The sequence below is a fragment of the Camellia sinensis genome, chromosome 9, assembly GCF_055761805.1.
Source record: "Camellia sinensis isolate YWXY chromosome 9, ASM5576180v1, whole genome shotgun sequence".
Lineage (NCBI taxonomy): Eukaryota > Viridiplantae > Streptophyta > Magnoliopsida > Ericales > Theaceae > Camellia > Camellia sinensis.
In genome coordinates this window covers 195408360-195424629 of record NC_138969.1, presented here as the reverse complement: position 1 = coordinate 195424629, position 16270 = coordinate 195408360, and the positions used below count along the sequence as shown (strand labels likewise).

Here is a 16270-nt window from a genome sequence, read left to right as displayed (position 1 = left end):
GTATATGACTACAAAATGAGGGTGAAAAAGAAAAATCACCTAAATTTTTCATCTATACACATTTCGTCCCAAAATTTACAACAAATTTTGATTGTATTTGGTTAAAAAAAAAGTAGATTGTAATTGATTAAGGAGATGAATTAGGGTTTTGCAAAAATTGGAATCAATAAATTCTGTTTTCTATAATAACACAATCTTTTGTCTATTCATCTTCATTTCTCTACTACATTTAAAAAAAAAAAATTCAATAGATCTATTTTCTAACATCTTCGTCCCAATTTTCAGAATAAAAACATACATATATATATAGTATTATATAACTCTCACATGCTTATCATGTGAGACAAAGTGTATATTGATGAAAAATGAGAATAATTTTTATCTTTTACACTCATTTCGTGGTCACACATTTGTCACATGACTACATTCTATTGAAAACTTTTAATGAAGTAATAGAAGGAGAAATATAGTGATTTTGGTTTAGACCCGACCCATCTTGCATTCCGGACTCAGGTTTTGTGATTCTATATTGTTGTTCTTGTCTTTTTCCCCTTATTTCTCATTGAGTTGGAGTATTAGAGTGTCTCGGTTGTGTTTGGAACAGGTTAGTTGTTAGTTGGTTCAAACTGTTGTTGCACAGAATTTGGCCTCTTTGCTCGAGCGAGCTTTGTGAGCTCCCAGTACTTTTGCAGGTCTGCAAAAATACTGGGGAGGTAGTGTTCTTTGCTCAAGCGAGACTTCTTACGCTCGATTGATGGTCTTCTATCTGTAAAACTTCTGGAAGTGTGCATTCTGTGCTCGAGCTAAGCTTCTTGTGCTTGAGCGAAACAACTTATTGTGTCTGGTCACTCAAGCGACAACTCTTGCGCTCGAGCAAGCTACGCGTATATCAATTCACAGAAACACCTTTTTACATCACCTTTTCATATCTTTTTCCCTAAAAACCCTAGATCTACCATTTCTCTTTCTAAAACCCAACTTCTCACTACAAATACAACTAGATCTAAGGATCTCTCTACCCTACTCTTTTTGATAAAAAGATAGAGCACTCCGAGATCTCATTTGATCCGAATAAAGTTTGGTTTCGGTGCCTTTGAAGTTCCTCCATTTCTTCCTTGGTCTTCTAAGCTTGATGTAGGGACTTTCTACACTCTTCTATGGTTTTTAACTTAGTTATTTGTTGATGTGTAAAAAATGTTAGAATTTCGATGATTTTGAACAAATCTAGGGTTTTAGTTTAAAATCAAAAGAGGGGTTTTCAAATGAATGTATTAGAAATGATTATGGGAGTAGATATGAGGTTGTGGTGTGATTAATTTGTAGATTTTGATACTTGGGAAGGATTCGAAAGAAAATGGAGTTTTTTTTCCTAAAATGTCTGAAATAGTTATTTTGTATAAATAAATGAAATTAGTATTGGGAATGTGAAATTGGATGGGTGTTTACATAAATGGTGAAGTTTGATGTGTATTACCTCTCACCTATGGAAATTTTGATAATTTATTTGTCATAGAGATGGTATATCTGTTTAGAAATATCTGTTTTGGACTATCAGTGGAGGATAACTATGATTGTTATAGAAATTGCATGAAGATTAGGTGAATTGAAACTAATCTCTTATCCGTTGTCATTAAATATGGCTATGTTTTTAATACATTGTAAATGTATGATGTTTAGGAAAAGAAATGGGATGTACTCCATGTTCGGGAGAAGAAAGGGGATGGACTCCGTTAAATTAAGTTGGCTTGTGTGTCCAGGGTGAAATTCCCAAAAACTGCGCATACACATGGGTGTCGATTCCCGCGAACAGAATTTTTGTAAAATGACAAATAGAAGTGTTTGTATGATGGTTGTGTTTGTTAGAGACCCATTGAGTTGTACCCTCAGTTTGGTTGTCTGAATGAAATGGAAATGACTTATGAATTGAGATATAAAGCTTTGCGTAATATGGTTTTTTAAAAGAGTCGTAAATGATTTGATCATGGACATTGTGTATACATGTTATACTTATATCTTTGTTAAGATTCACTTATTGTGTTAGGTTATCTCTACTGAGCTTTGACTCACCCTACTTGGAAAGATCATTTTCAGGTGCTGGTAATATGCCTCTACCAAGGATTTAGCTTGAGAGAACTATAGAGCTGAAGGCTCAATTTTATTATGTTGTATTAAATTTTTTGTGCAAGTTTGGGACTTTATTTGTATTGAATTTATGACTCACTTTTGATATACCCAAGCCTTGACTTGGAAAGATGTAAGCATTTAGGGAATATGTTGTGACGACCCAGACTTGTTAATTGTGACTTTAATTAATTAATTAATTAATTAATTAATTAATTATGTGTTAATACTAATTGAACTAAGTGCCAAGTAATTTAATTTGTGCACATTTGTGCAAATTGAAAAATTGTCTGTTAAGGTTACAACTTTGAAATTGAAATCGATAATTTTATTAGGTGCACAATTGAAATTGAGTACATGGATGGGCTTATGGGAATTTTTAGAGTCATTTGGGAAATTTAATTGAAAATTGATTCAGTTTACTGAAATTGTCTGTGATTGAGTGATTGAATTGAGCCTTAATTAGAACTATTAATTATGTTCCTACATGTTAATTATGTGGTTAAGTGTTATTGATTGTTATGAGATTTATTGAATTGTATTGTTTGAACAGATAGGTTGAATGAAAATTAAACCTGTCTGATTCGCTAATTTTAACAAGTTAGAATTAAATAATTGGATAGGAATTAGAGCCTAATTCATCTTAGTATATTTTAATTTAGTGTAATTAAGATTATAAGATGATGAGATTAATTTAATTTGATTCAAATTGATTTTAATTAATTTCTTTAGTCTAATTAATTTGAGCCTGATGCTTTTTACTCATCAAAGAATATAGAAAATAGACTTAGTGGATCTTGTTGGGTAGCCTTAAACTATACACGTAGAGAGAGAGAGTAAAGACTTGGCGAGACAACTCAACGTAGAGAAGGAGAGAAGAAAAAGAAAGTGAAGAAAAGAACACCCAGAGAAAGAAGAAAATTGAAGGAAAAGTAAGAATTCAACTCAATTCTCTAACTCTAGGTAAGAATTCCTTGCTTGTATCTCACCAATTTGAAGAATCACATTCATACTTATGGAGTTCTAGATTATTTAAGAAGAACATAAACTTGATGAGGTGAATTAAACTTGATTGTAGGAGATGTTAATATAAATGGAAAATGTATACATGCATGTCAAGATTTTTAAAGATTCATGAACATACATTCATTCTCTTGCATGGATTCACAAAATGAAGTAATTTTCCATGTGAGTTGAGGATTTTAAGCTTAAGGATGCAAGTTTTAAAATTAAACATTTCAATTTGTAACGTCCTGAAATTTGGGCAGGGTATATCTATTTATGCAACAAAACCCACATGATAGACAAACACATATATATAGCTAACTATTCCATATATCCATTTCCATTAAATCCCAAATGCCAAATATATGCTATACACATCTCAATGCCCCAGTTCCAATTCCAAGCATACATTTTACAACAAGTATAAAATGGAAGCCAAACAGATAATAAGTGCCCTACATACTTATAAATTTATCTAAGAACATTCTTGGTTACACAAAATGGAGTTTCAACTCAACACAAATATAGCCCTGGGCTTACATTCAACAAATAACAATAAAACAAAAATGAAGCATCAGCTCCGAGTCCTCCCAAGTCAATGCCTTGGCGGAGGCATAACACCTGTACCTGAAATGGTTTCCCTTATAGGGTGAGCCACAGCCCAGTAGAGATATACTACACAACATATGAACAATGACAAGACTAAAGAGGAGTATGCTCATGCCATGCTCATGATAAAACTGCTTATCTCTCTTTTTATAAAGCATGCAATGCTGAGATACAACAATAGATATAAAACCTTTTTTCATTTTAAACCATATCTGTTACATGAATACGGGTTTTGTGAATCTCTAGGTGAGTGTCTGCTAGTAGGCCCTAATGCACTACCACTGTCATTTTTACCAGTAGACTGGAAGGCTCGACACCTAACTGCTCGGTCCTACACCCCCTACTTAGATTCACCAAGCATTCATCTTTTCACAAACAGATACATTTCCAAAGCATTTCTCAAAAATAGATACATTTCCAATGAAATGAATGTAATGCAATGTACAATGCAACAAATGAGAAATGTGGTTCAATTTACCTAAGTCTCATGCATTTCTACAACAATCATAGCTATCTTTCACTGATAGCCCAAAACAACAATCATAGCTATCTTCCACTGATAGCCCAAAACAGATATTTCTATCAATTAAATTCCAAAAATTTTGATAAATACAATGTATTCCACATCTCATCAAATATGAACAACTACACTAGTTTTCATATCACAATCACGTCCGGTAACCTCTTAAGGTCTATTTCTAACCGTGTCAATTTTATTCCAACAGATACATTAAGCGAAATAATACCGTTAATGTCCAAGAAAACATCATTTTCTTTCCAAACTCATTCTCCAAGCATTATTCAACCATGACATCCTATTTTAATCAAAAGTCCCAAAAGTTAAACGTAATTCCTTTGTTTTCTTTAAAAATGCTCTTTTGGTCGCAAACCGGTAAAAATTTAAAAACCGATCGAGTCGAAGTCTGTTTTTGTTCAAATTTAAAACATAACTCTTTCATAACCTTACAAACATATTCCAAGTTTACACTTTCGCAATTTGGCATCAACTTTTTATTTTTCTCAAAATTTCTCTTTTAAGCAAATAAATCACAAATTTTTCAAAAAATTCTAATTGAATTATATACAACTCTAAGCTCCCTATAATCAAGTAAAAGTGCATAAAGAAGTGTAGAAAAAATCCCTACCTCAAGCTAGAATAGAAAACAAGCAAAACCCCAATTTTCGATTTTGTCGGATTTTAATCTCCACCGATCAAAACGTTGCTCTCACCAAGCTCTTCACTTTGGTCTCAAGAACATGGGTCTAAAACCTAAACAAGTGGAACTGCAGCCAAATGTGCAGCAACATTGTGTGATGATTTCTCACATTCCTTCCAAAGAAGATTATGAGCTAACATGTCTCCATAACTGAAACCAAGTTCAGCCAATCTCTGTGAACACCAAGCAAAATGGCGACTTTCATCATCAGCAACATGAGTAAAATCATCAAAAAAAAAAAAAAAAAAACCCCTCTCCAAGAAGTTCAGAGTGTGGTGAAAATCGGACAACAGTATCCCATGCCAAATCAATAGCATTCAGCTCCACATGAGCAAGATTATGGAGCATATAAGCATTGAGAGGCAAACCCGAGCTTTTGGGAGCTGGAATTTCCTTTGGGAAACCAGTTGAGGTTTAGGAGAGCGAGTAGCACAATAGGGCAGTTGAGAAACCTTGATTGGAAAATTTTGTCGGTGCCAGAGAGAGTAAGCCATGTGAGAGAGCTTCGATTTGGTTAGAGGGTCAGCAGTGTTGAGAACCAAAGCACCTATCTTTGCTAGAGAAGAACTCAATGCCATTGGGCCATCATCTACTTCATCAAATCCTGAAAGTGCCAGTGATTGGGGACCGGAGGATACCCAGAAACGGTTGTGGTTGACTGGGTTCTCTCTCCAGTTTTGTAGACCAGACCATTGTGGATGCTTCAAATAAGAAGAAAAAGAAAAGAGAAAAATGAATGAGAGGAAAGGAGTGGAGGCGCAGCCCCTCCACGTGGTTGCCTCTCTTTACACAAAAAAAGAGTATATATATATATATATATATATATATATCAATTCAAGTATATTTTCACACCATTATAATATTTTGTAACATAAATGATAAAATGATATAATATTTTCTCACCACAAAAATATATTTCGTTTGGTAGTGCACACCATAAATATTTGTAACTCTCTCAAGATTATAAAATAAATAATAATAATAACAACAATAATACTAAGGGCAAAAATTCAACTTGATTCAACTCGTTACATAATTCATAGAGTAAATATTAGAGTTGGGTCTACATAATTATAAAATGAGGAATTAGAAGAATACATGCTTAAAACTCAACATGCATGGCATAATTTTAGTTCAAACACCTATTATAGCATGATCCTTACACGCATGTCATGCTTTCAAGAATCTATGAACAAAACAATCGTTTTCTAAACTTATTTTCAAACATGATTCATGGAGTTTGAGAAGAGATTAAACATGAATTAGAGCTTGGGTTCAAGACAATGGATGTTTCATGCAATTGAGTTTAAAAAATGAAAGAATGAATTTAATTTGATATTTAGAGCCTTATAAGAATTCAATTAAAAATCTAATTTAGGTTCGTAAAATTAGATGCAGTCAAATTAAGCCTTAATTGAGAATTAATTAAATTTAATTGAAATTGAATTAGGCTTAAGATTATGGAAATAAATGTGAAGATTAATTACTTGGGCCTTGTAACGCCCTCAAAATAATACATAATAACCAACATTTTAGACATGCATTGATACAAAAGAAATCAACCATTTCTATTCATCAGAGTAATTCTTACAACTATAGTACATGTTAACAACAAAAGCAAATGCCCTATGGGCTTACAGCTTTCTAAGTTAACACTTGATTACAAAAAGAAGAGTACTAACTCAATACGCATTAAGCCCTTGGCTTGAATTTACATGTAATACATCAAAATAAACAAAAGAAAGAGTCTTCAACTCTCATCATCATCCAAGCTATGTCCTTGGAGGTGGCATACTACCTGTACCTAAAAATAATGTCCCATAAAGGGTAAGCCAACGCCCAGTCGAGATATGCTAAACACAGTATGAGCAATGACTAAGACATTAGCAATTGATAAATGTTCAACTTTCATAAACCAATTCATAATCCATTTCCATTTCATGACCACCATGTTCATGTTTCAATTCAGTTTCCATTTCTTATCAATTTCACAATTTACATCAATGGCTCAAAACCTGGCCAACCACTTATATGAGACGATGGCTCATATTAAGCACTTCCCATTTTACAATAGATAAACATATTAGTTGTATCAACATCTCAACAGATAAGCATACAAGTTGTATCTACATTTCAATAGATATGCATATTAGCTATATCAACACTTCCAATGACAAGCATATGAGCTGTATCAACACTTCCAAAGATAAGCATACGAGCTGTATCAACACTTTATCTGACAAGCATATGAGCTGTATCAGTGGAGTCCATCCCCTATCTCCTCCCAAACAACATCCGGTTTAGAGGTTCATCCCCTATCTTCCCCTAAACCGTGGAGTACATCCCCTATCTCCTCCCACACACACAACATATATACACAAAGGTCATATACGCAATCAATCAATACATAACGTTAATGTATTCTATCAACCGTCATACTCTATGACATATCCAACTGATTAGTTTTAGTTTGCCTAATCATCATGCATTGTCTACAACAATCAAAACTACCCTCCACCGGTAGCCCAAGCAATTATTTCTAAACAGATAATAAAAGCTCCAACAGATAAAATATCAATGTTTTCAAGAGTGAGCAATTAATAAATCTAACTCCACTATTCAACCATATAATGAGTAAATTTCATTATTTCCAACTTAATTCCATATAACTACAATTTTCCCAAATTAATTTCGCCAATTAATTTTAAACAACAATTTAGGGCTTTTACCCCCAACTCCCAATATTAACTCAAAGGTCCCAATATCAACAACCAACAACTATATCATCACTTTGAAACCCAAAATACATGTTATGAGCCCAAAATCACAAAACCCCTTTTTAACACATTTTGAAACCCTAAGTCCCAAAATTTCCCAAATTCAACACTCTATCAAAATAACTAAAAATCTAGGTCAAAGACCATAAGAGTGAGTAGGAACCCCTACCTCAAAAGGTGACACCCAACGAAGAAGATGGTGAAAACAAAAGTGCTCCAAACCACGAGTTTCTCGGATCAAAAGATAGCCCCTAACGATCAACAACTATTTTGTAAAGGCCAAAGGTGAGGAAACAACTCCTACTAGATCAATACCTAGAGAGAAGGCAAGGTTCTAGAGAGAGAAGCTCTCAAATGGCCTTTTTGAAAAAGTAAGAGAGAGAAAGAATGAGAAAAAGTGATTTAAAACTGCCCCACAGCCAACTGATATACGACAAGAATAAAAACTAGGTCCGCTCGAGCGCAAAAAGTCCCGCTCGAGCGCCAAGACACAAGAATAAAGTAAATCCGCTCGAACGCGAAAACCAGTCCGCTCGAGCGTAGATTTCCCCCTTCCAGAACTTACACCCAAAGGTACTACCCGCTCGAGCGCCAACAAACTCGCTCGAGCGCCACCGCTGGAGCGTAAAGAAACCCGCTCGAGCGTAGAAATCACACCTGCAGAAGTTTTGCAGGGACACGAAATACTGGGGGTGTGCAATCCTCGCTCGAGCGCAAGAAGACCCGCTCGAGCGGATCGCCTAAAAACTGGGCAACAAGGAATTGACACCAAGGCCCAACCAACCTGTAACAACCCTGCCCAAAACATCCTAAAACTCACACAAACGGAATTAAAGGACCACAACAAGATAGATACAGCTACCAACTCCACGGAACCGAGTCTGGAAGACAATAGAACAGTAAAGGGACAACCGGGATCGCTATAGGCCTTGATTTGCTTGAAAATGGAGTTGAAATTGCAAAATGTACATATTTATGAATTTCTGATTCAGTAATTTAAACATGACTGAATAATTGTAATTTAATGTGTCTGAACCTAATTTAACTTTGATTGTGTAATTAGTGAAGTTAATAAGGGTTGGTATATGATTAGATTATTTGTATTTAATTAGTTTGGTTAATACATAGCTAAACATGTTTTAATTGGAGGTTAATTATCTAATTTATTCATAATACTAGTCATCCATATTTAAAAGGAACGGAAGAAAAATAAATAAGAATAACTGAATAAAAAATTAGAATCAAATGAGAGAAAACGAATAGAGATCGAACGATCGAATTGAATGGAATTTTAAGAGTGTGATTGTAATTGTATTGTGCTTGACTTTATTTGTTCAGGTCGGATGCCGAACCATTAGTACTTGTACCGAGGAGCCTACTGTAAGTAACAATGTTAAAGATATGTTCAAATTGTATTTATTTTCTGAATGATAAATTATATCATTTCTAAATGATTACTTTTTATTGATTGAATGATGATCTTCTTTTGAATTGTATTCGTGGCATCCATAGCGTATTGTTATTGTTATTGTTATTAATATTGCTATTGTTACAGAGATCTCTGTCAGTTCCAAATCTTGGAACTATTGTTATTGTTTGATGGCCACCAATTAATTGTTCGGTCTTTATAAGACCTATTGTAATGTCGCTATTAGATGTACCACGTATGACCTATATGAATATGATTAATTAAATTGAATGATTGAACGATTGATTAACAAATGATATTGATTGAAATGTTCTAATGATAATTGATTGTTTCAAAGACTATAAGGACATCATTCTTAACCTTTTTACACATTTGTTATTCACTGAGCTCTAACTCACTGTTTGTTATTGAGAGAGAGATTAATGATATGGAATTAGGCCGGACAGATTTGGGCCGGACAGAGTTATGCCGGACAGATTTGGGCCGAACAGGTATTAGGCCAAGTTATGTGGCCTGGCCTTGAAGGAAGCTGCTCGGTTAAGGCAGGGCGTGGATTGACCGAGCTGTAAGGATCCGTGGTTACGAAGCCGGTCAGGTGAAAAGTCCAGCGCCAGGAAAGGCAAGGTTGGACCAAGGTACCTATTTGCTCGGCAGGTAGGTCGACCGCAGACAAGCGTGAGTTGTCCCGAGCTCGGCTTTGCCAAGATGCCGTCGAGTCCGGTCCTCATCTGAGCTTAGCTGTTGGAGTACTTGGACAGGAAGCGCAGCATGGCAGACGATGGCTGAGATGGTACGGCCCGGTTGCCGAGCTCCCTGGAGAATGGGCAGGCAGTTGGGTTAGGTGGTGCTCAGCGAGGTTTATGTTGACAGATGGGATAGCAGAACCACGTGTCGAGAGGTCACCGGGAGTAGATTTGGGGCGCAGAAGGTATATAAGCAAGTCTGCGCCCCCATGCTTTGGACAGGGCTTTTTTTGGTGAGATAAACACTAAACACAAGACTCTCCCTTCTCTCTATCTATCCCCTGTGTGTGTGTTCTAACTTGATCGTCGGAGGGGTTTTCCGGCCACACACCACCGGGTAGCTCACCGCCGTTGTGCTCGCAGGTCGATCGGACAGACAGGAACTTGGAAGAAAGGAGTGCGGGCTTGCCTGAATATTTGTTCCCCGCACAATTGGCGCCATCTGTGGAAACTTTGAAAGATAAAACCTTGTCTTCCAAGCTCATCCGATCGCTTTCTATGGCGAACAACGAAGAGATTCCGCTGTCCGCCATCGATAGAGCCACTTCGGAGTCAGGCAGACGGAGAGAGGGACACCCCACCATTACTCCGATGGGGGACTCGGAGACATTTCCAAGAGGACAGTCGGGAGACGCGCGGGATAAGCGCGAAAGAAGTCATGGTCATTCACGGAGTCCAGACGGTCACCGGCGGAGAAGAGACTCACACGCCAGACGTCTGGAAAATAAGCTGAAGGACCAGGACGCCGTCATCCGACGAATGGCGGCGGAGATGGAGGAGCTGAAGCAGCATGTCAAAGGGAAGGGTTTAGCTGGAGTGAGAGACCACAGTGAGCGCACCCAACCCCGCCGTTCAGGTAGTCAGAGTCAGCAGCACACACCGTCCATCTCTATTACTAGAAATTACAAGGTTGGTGATTCCGATGTGCGCGCAGAGAAGTCCAGCGCGCAAGATAGCACTTACCAGCCCTCACGTCCGGCGACGACGTCGAGGTACACCTATTCCGCTCGATCAGAAGATTTGCGGGCAGTCTTGGAGGAACGGGCTCGCCGGCGGGAGGCACAGAGGATACCGGCTTTCCAGCGATTATCCTACGGGGTTCACGCCAGCCAGGAGGTCGGAATGCCTCCACCCCGCCTAGCGGCGCCACTCCTTGTGGATTCCGACTTGGCAAGGTTGAGCGCCACCCCTTTCTCCGTGGAGATAAAAACAACACTGCTTCCCGCGAGCTTCCACCAACCTAAGTTCACGCTCTACGATGAAAAAACCGATCCCTATATGTATGTAAGCCACTTCCTACAGGTCATGGCCGGACATAGGCAGAATGACACTCTTATGTGCCTTATCTTCCCGTCAAGTTTGGGCGAGCTGGGCTTGAAATGGTTTGAGAGGCTGCCGGAGGGGAGCATAGAAAGGTGGCAGCAGTTGGCCGAAGCATTTGTGACGAGCTTCAAAACCAACACCAAAACGCTAAAGGAAGTTGACCACCTTCTCAGTGTCAAGATGGAGCCGAGTGACACACTGAAGGCATACAACTCCAGATATTGGGAAACCTTCAACGAGATCTTAGATTGCCTGGTCAACCTGGCAATCACCCAATACAAGCGCGGTCTCCCGGTCGGACATAGGCTGAGGGACTCGCTTACAATGAACCAGCCGCCATCCATGGGGCAACTAATGCAGCGAATCAATGAGCACATCCGAGTAGAGGATGATGCAGCGGCGTCCACCGCGAAGACAACCCTGGTGGTAACAGACAAAAAGGCCTTACAAGATAACCGGTCTGGTGGGTAAGGGGGCATACCACTTAGAAGATTTGGATGGCAAAGGCGTACCCCCAGGCATGGAATGCGGCTAACCTCAAACTATTATATTCTTATCGTTCTTAAGTAATTTTTTGTGGAAGAACTTGTTTCCCCTACACTTCTGAATGTGATACTCTTTTTGTCAATGTAATAGAAGTGAATTACTTTTGCTTAAGAACTTTTCTGATTCAGCCGAGATGATGTACTTCGGCTAAATGAGTTGATGATTTGCTCAACTCCAAAGATTCAGCCGAGATGATGTACTCCGGCCAAATAAGTTGATGATTTGCTCAACTCCAAAGTTTCAGCCGAGATGATGTACTCCGGCCAAATGAGTTGATGATTTGCTCAACTCGGAAGATTCAGCCGAGATGATTTACTCCGACCAAATGAGTTGATGATTTGCTCAACTCCGACGTTTCAGCCGAGATGATTTACTCCGGCCAAATGAGTTGATGATTTGCTCAACTCTGAAATTTCAGCCGAGATGATTTACTCCGGCCAAATAAGTTGATGATTTGCTCAACTCCGAAGTTTCAGCCGAAATGATGTACTCCGGCTAAATGAGTAAATGATTTGCTAAACTCTGAAGATTCAGCCGAGATAATGTACTCCGACCAAATGAGTTGATGATTTGCTCAACTCCGAAGTTTCAGCCGAGATGATGTACTCCGGCCAAATGAGTTGATGATTTGCTCAACTCGGACGATTTAGCCGAAATGATTTACTCCGGCCAAATGAGTTGATGATTTGCTCAACTCCGAAGTTTTAGCCGAGATGATTTACTCCGGCTAAATGAGTTGATGATTTGCTCAACTCCGAAGTTTCAGCCGAGATGATGTACTCCGGCCAAATGAGTTGATGATTTGCTCAACTCCGAAGATTCAGCCGAGATGATGTACTTCGGCCAAATGAGTTGATGATTTGCTCAACTCAAAAGATTAAGCCGAGATGATTTATCCCTGTGGGAAGCTTAGAGGATGGCGATGCGAACAACCATGGAAGAGATCTAGGGAGTTTGGTTTTGGAAGTTGTCAGTCAGAAGGCCGAGAAAAAGGGGCAATTGACAATCATTTTAGTAGCAAGACCAGAGTTCCTTGCCGAGCTAATCTTGCTCGCCAAGAAGGAAGTCGCGGAGCGGACCTTGCTCGCCTTCATTGGAGTTCCTTGGCCGAGCTAATGTTGCTCGCCAAGAAGCAAGTCGCGGAGCGGACCTTGCTCGTCGACCTTGGAAGTTCCTTACCGAGCTGATGTTGCTCGCCAATAAGGAAGTCGCGGAGCGGACCTTGCTCACCTTCCTCGAAGTTCCTTGACCGAGATGATGTTGCTCGCCAAGAAGCAAGTCGCGGAGCGGACCTTGCCCGCCGACCTTGGAAGTTCCTTGCCGAGCTGATGTTGCTCGCCAAGAAAGAAGTCGCGGAGCGGACCTTGTTCGCCTTCCTTGGAGTTCATTGGTCGAGCTGATGTTGCTCGCCAAGAAGCAAGTCGCGGAGCGGACCTTGCTCGTCGACCTTGGAAGTTCCTTGCCGAGCTGATGTTGCTCGCCAAGAAGGAAGTCGCAGAGCGGACCTTGCTCGCCGACCTTGGAAGTTCCTTGCCGAGCTGATGTTGCTCGCCAAGAAGGAAGTCGCGGAGCGGACCTTGCTCGCCTTCCTCGGAGTTCCTTGACCGAGCTGATGTTGCTCGCCAAGAAACAAGTCTCGGAGCGGACCTTGCTCGCCGACCTTGGAAGTTCCTTGCCGAGCTGATGTTGCTCTCCAAGAAGGAAGTCGCGGAGCGGACCTTACTCGCCGACCTGGGAAGTTCCTTGCCGAGCTGATGTTGGTCACCAAGAAGGAAGTCGTGGAGCGGACCTTGGTCGCCTTCCTCGGAGTTCTTTGGCCGAGTTGATGTTGCTCGCCAAGAAGTAAGTCGCGGAGCGGACCTTGCTCGCCGACCTTGGAAGTTCCTTGCCGAGCTGATGTTGCTCGCCAAGAAGGAAGTCGCAGAGCGGAGTTCCTTGACCGAGCTGATGTTGCTCGCCAAGAATCAAGTCGTGGAGCGGACCTTGCTTGCCGACCTTGGAAGTTCCTTGCCGAGCTGATGTTGCTTGCCAAGAAAAAAGTCGCGGAGCGGACCTTGCTTGCCTTCCTCGGAGTTCCTTGGCCGAGCTGATGTTGCTCGCCAAGAAGCAGGTCGCGGAGCGGGCCTTGCTCGCCGACCTTGGAAGTTCCTTGCCGAGCTGATGTTGCTCGCCAAGAAGGAAGTCGCGGAGCGGACCTTGCTCGCCTTCCTCGGAGTTCCTTGACCGAGCTGATGTTGCTCGCCAAGAAGCAAGTCGCGGAGCGGACCTTGCTCGCCAACCTTAGAAGTTCCTTGCCGAGCTGATGTTGCTCGCCAAGAAGGAAGTCACGGAGCGGACCTTGCTCGCCTTCCTTGGAGTTCCTTAACCGAGCTGATGTTGCTCTCCAAGAAGGAAGTCGCGGAGCGGACCTTGCTCGCCTTCCTTGGACTTCCTTGGCCGAGCTGATGTTGCTCGCCAAGAAGCAAGTCGCGGAGCGGACCTTGCTCGCCGACCTTGGAAGTTCCTTGCCGAGCTGATGTTGCTCGCCAAGAAGGAAGTCGCGAAGCGGACCTTGCTTGCCTTCCTCAGAGTTCCTTGACCGAGCTGATGTTGCTAGCCAAGAAGCAAGTCGCGGAGCGGACCTTGCTCGCCAACCTTGGAAGTTCCTTGCCGAGCTGATGTTGCTCGCCAAGAAGTAAGTCGCGGAGCGGACCTTGCTCGCCTTCCTCGGAGTTTCTTGGCCGAGCTGATGTTGCTCGCCAAGAAGCAAGTCGCGGAGCGGACCTTGCTCGCCGGCCTTGGAAGTTCCTTGCCGAGCTGATATTGCTCACCAAGAAGGAAGTTGCGGAGCGGACCTTGCTCGCCTTCCTTGGAATTCCATGGCCGAGCTGATGTTGCTGGCCAAGAAGCAAATCGCGGAGGGGACCTTGCTCGCCGACCTTGGAAGTTCCTTGCCGAGCTGATGTTGCTCACCAAGAAGGAAGCCGCGGAGTGGACCTTGCTCGCCTTCCTCGGAGTTCCTTGACCGAGCTGATGTTGCTCGCCTTTTTTGGAGTTCCTTGGCCGAGCTGATCTTGCTCGCCAAGAAGGAAGTCGTGGAGCGGACCTTGCTCACCTTCTTAGTGCGGTCACCGTCTTGCATACTGAGGACCGAGGAAGTATTACCCCGGTCAGGATAGGTAATCCCAGTCACGCTTCAGCGGACGGAATTAAAGGGCAATTGAGAAGGAGATTAATGATATGGAATTGGGCCGGACAGATTTGGGCCGAACAGAGTTGTGCCGGACAGATTTGGGCCGAACAGGTGTTGGGCCGAGTTGTGTGGCCCGGCCTTGAAGGAAGCTACTCGGTTAAGGCAGCGCGTGGATTGACCGAGCTGCAAGGATCCGTGGTTACGAAGCCGGTCAGGTGAAAAGTCCAGCGCCAGGAAAGGCAAGGTTGGACCAAGGTACCTGTTTGCTCGGCAGGTAGGTCGACCGCAGACAAGCGTGAGTTGTCCCGAGCTCGGCTTTGCCGAGATGCCGCCGAGTCCGGTCCTCATCTAAGCTTAGCTGTTGGAGTACTTGGGCAGGAAGCGCAGCATGGCAGACGATGGCCGAGATGGTACTGCCCGGCTGCCGAGCTCCAAAGAGAATGGGCAGGCAGTTGGGTTAGGTGGTGCTCAGCGAGGTTTATGTTGACAGATGGGATAGCAGAACCACGTGTCGAGAGGTCACTGGGAGTAGATTTGGGGCGCAGAAGGTATATAAGCAAGTCTGCGCCCCCATGCTTTGGACAGGACATTTTTTGGTGAGATAAACACTAAACACAAGACTCTCCCTTCTCTCTATCTATCCCCTGTGTGTGTGTTCTAACTTGATCGTCGGAGGGGTTTTCCGGCCACACACCGCCGAGTAGCTCACCGCCGTTGTGCTCGTAGGTTGATCAGACAGACAGGAGCTTGGAATAAAGGAGTGCGGGCTTGCCTGAATATTTGCTCCCCGCACAGTTATATATATGTAGGTGATTGAACACCGGATCAAAGCTAGTGGCGTCAACTCGAACCCTTGTTTTGTCAAGCCAGCTATTGTGTCTCATCGCGAGGTTCTGAACCAACATGTGTCAAGGCTTTTTGGGTGGTTCAAATTCACCCCTTTGATATTGGTCAAGTGAAATGAATGTTTTATGACTTTTGTTAATACTGTTTTCGATAATGGGATTTAATTCTCTACATTGTGTTTTGTCTTGTATATATGACCTTTATGGACATAAGTGTTTGTGTATATAACTATGTATATGAAAGTTTATTTCCATTCAGGTCCTCACAGCTCATTGGACAATGTATATTATTATTGATTGGCTTCCGCCAGTCCTTTTATATTGTATTATTGTTAAACAGGCCTTCAGTAATCATGGATTACTTGCTACTTATGATGCTAAACTTATAGGGGCGGGTTCGGGTCGTGACAATATGATTAATTGTTTAGCTTTTATTACATTATTGTGGTTTGGTAACACATGCTATAGATTTAGGGTGTCCCA

At 41.5% G+C, this 16270-nt stretch overlaps 1 pseudogene; it reads right to left on the bottom strand.

Moving 5' to 3' along the window:
• Positions 1 to 3568: 3568 nt before the first annotated feature.
• Positions 3569 to 10434, bottom strand: LOC114272629 (uncharacterized; annotated as a pseudogene).
• Between the last annotated feature and the right edge of the window lie 5836 nt (positions 10435 to 16270).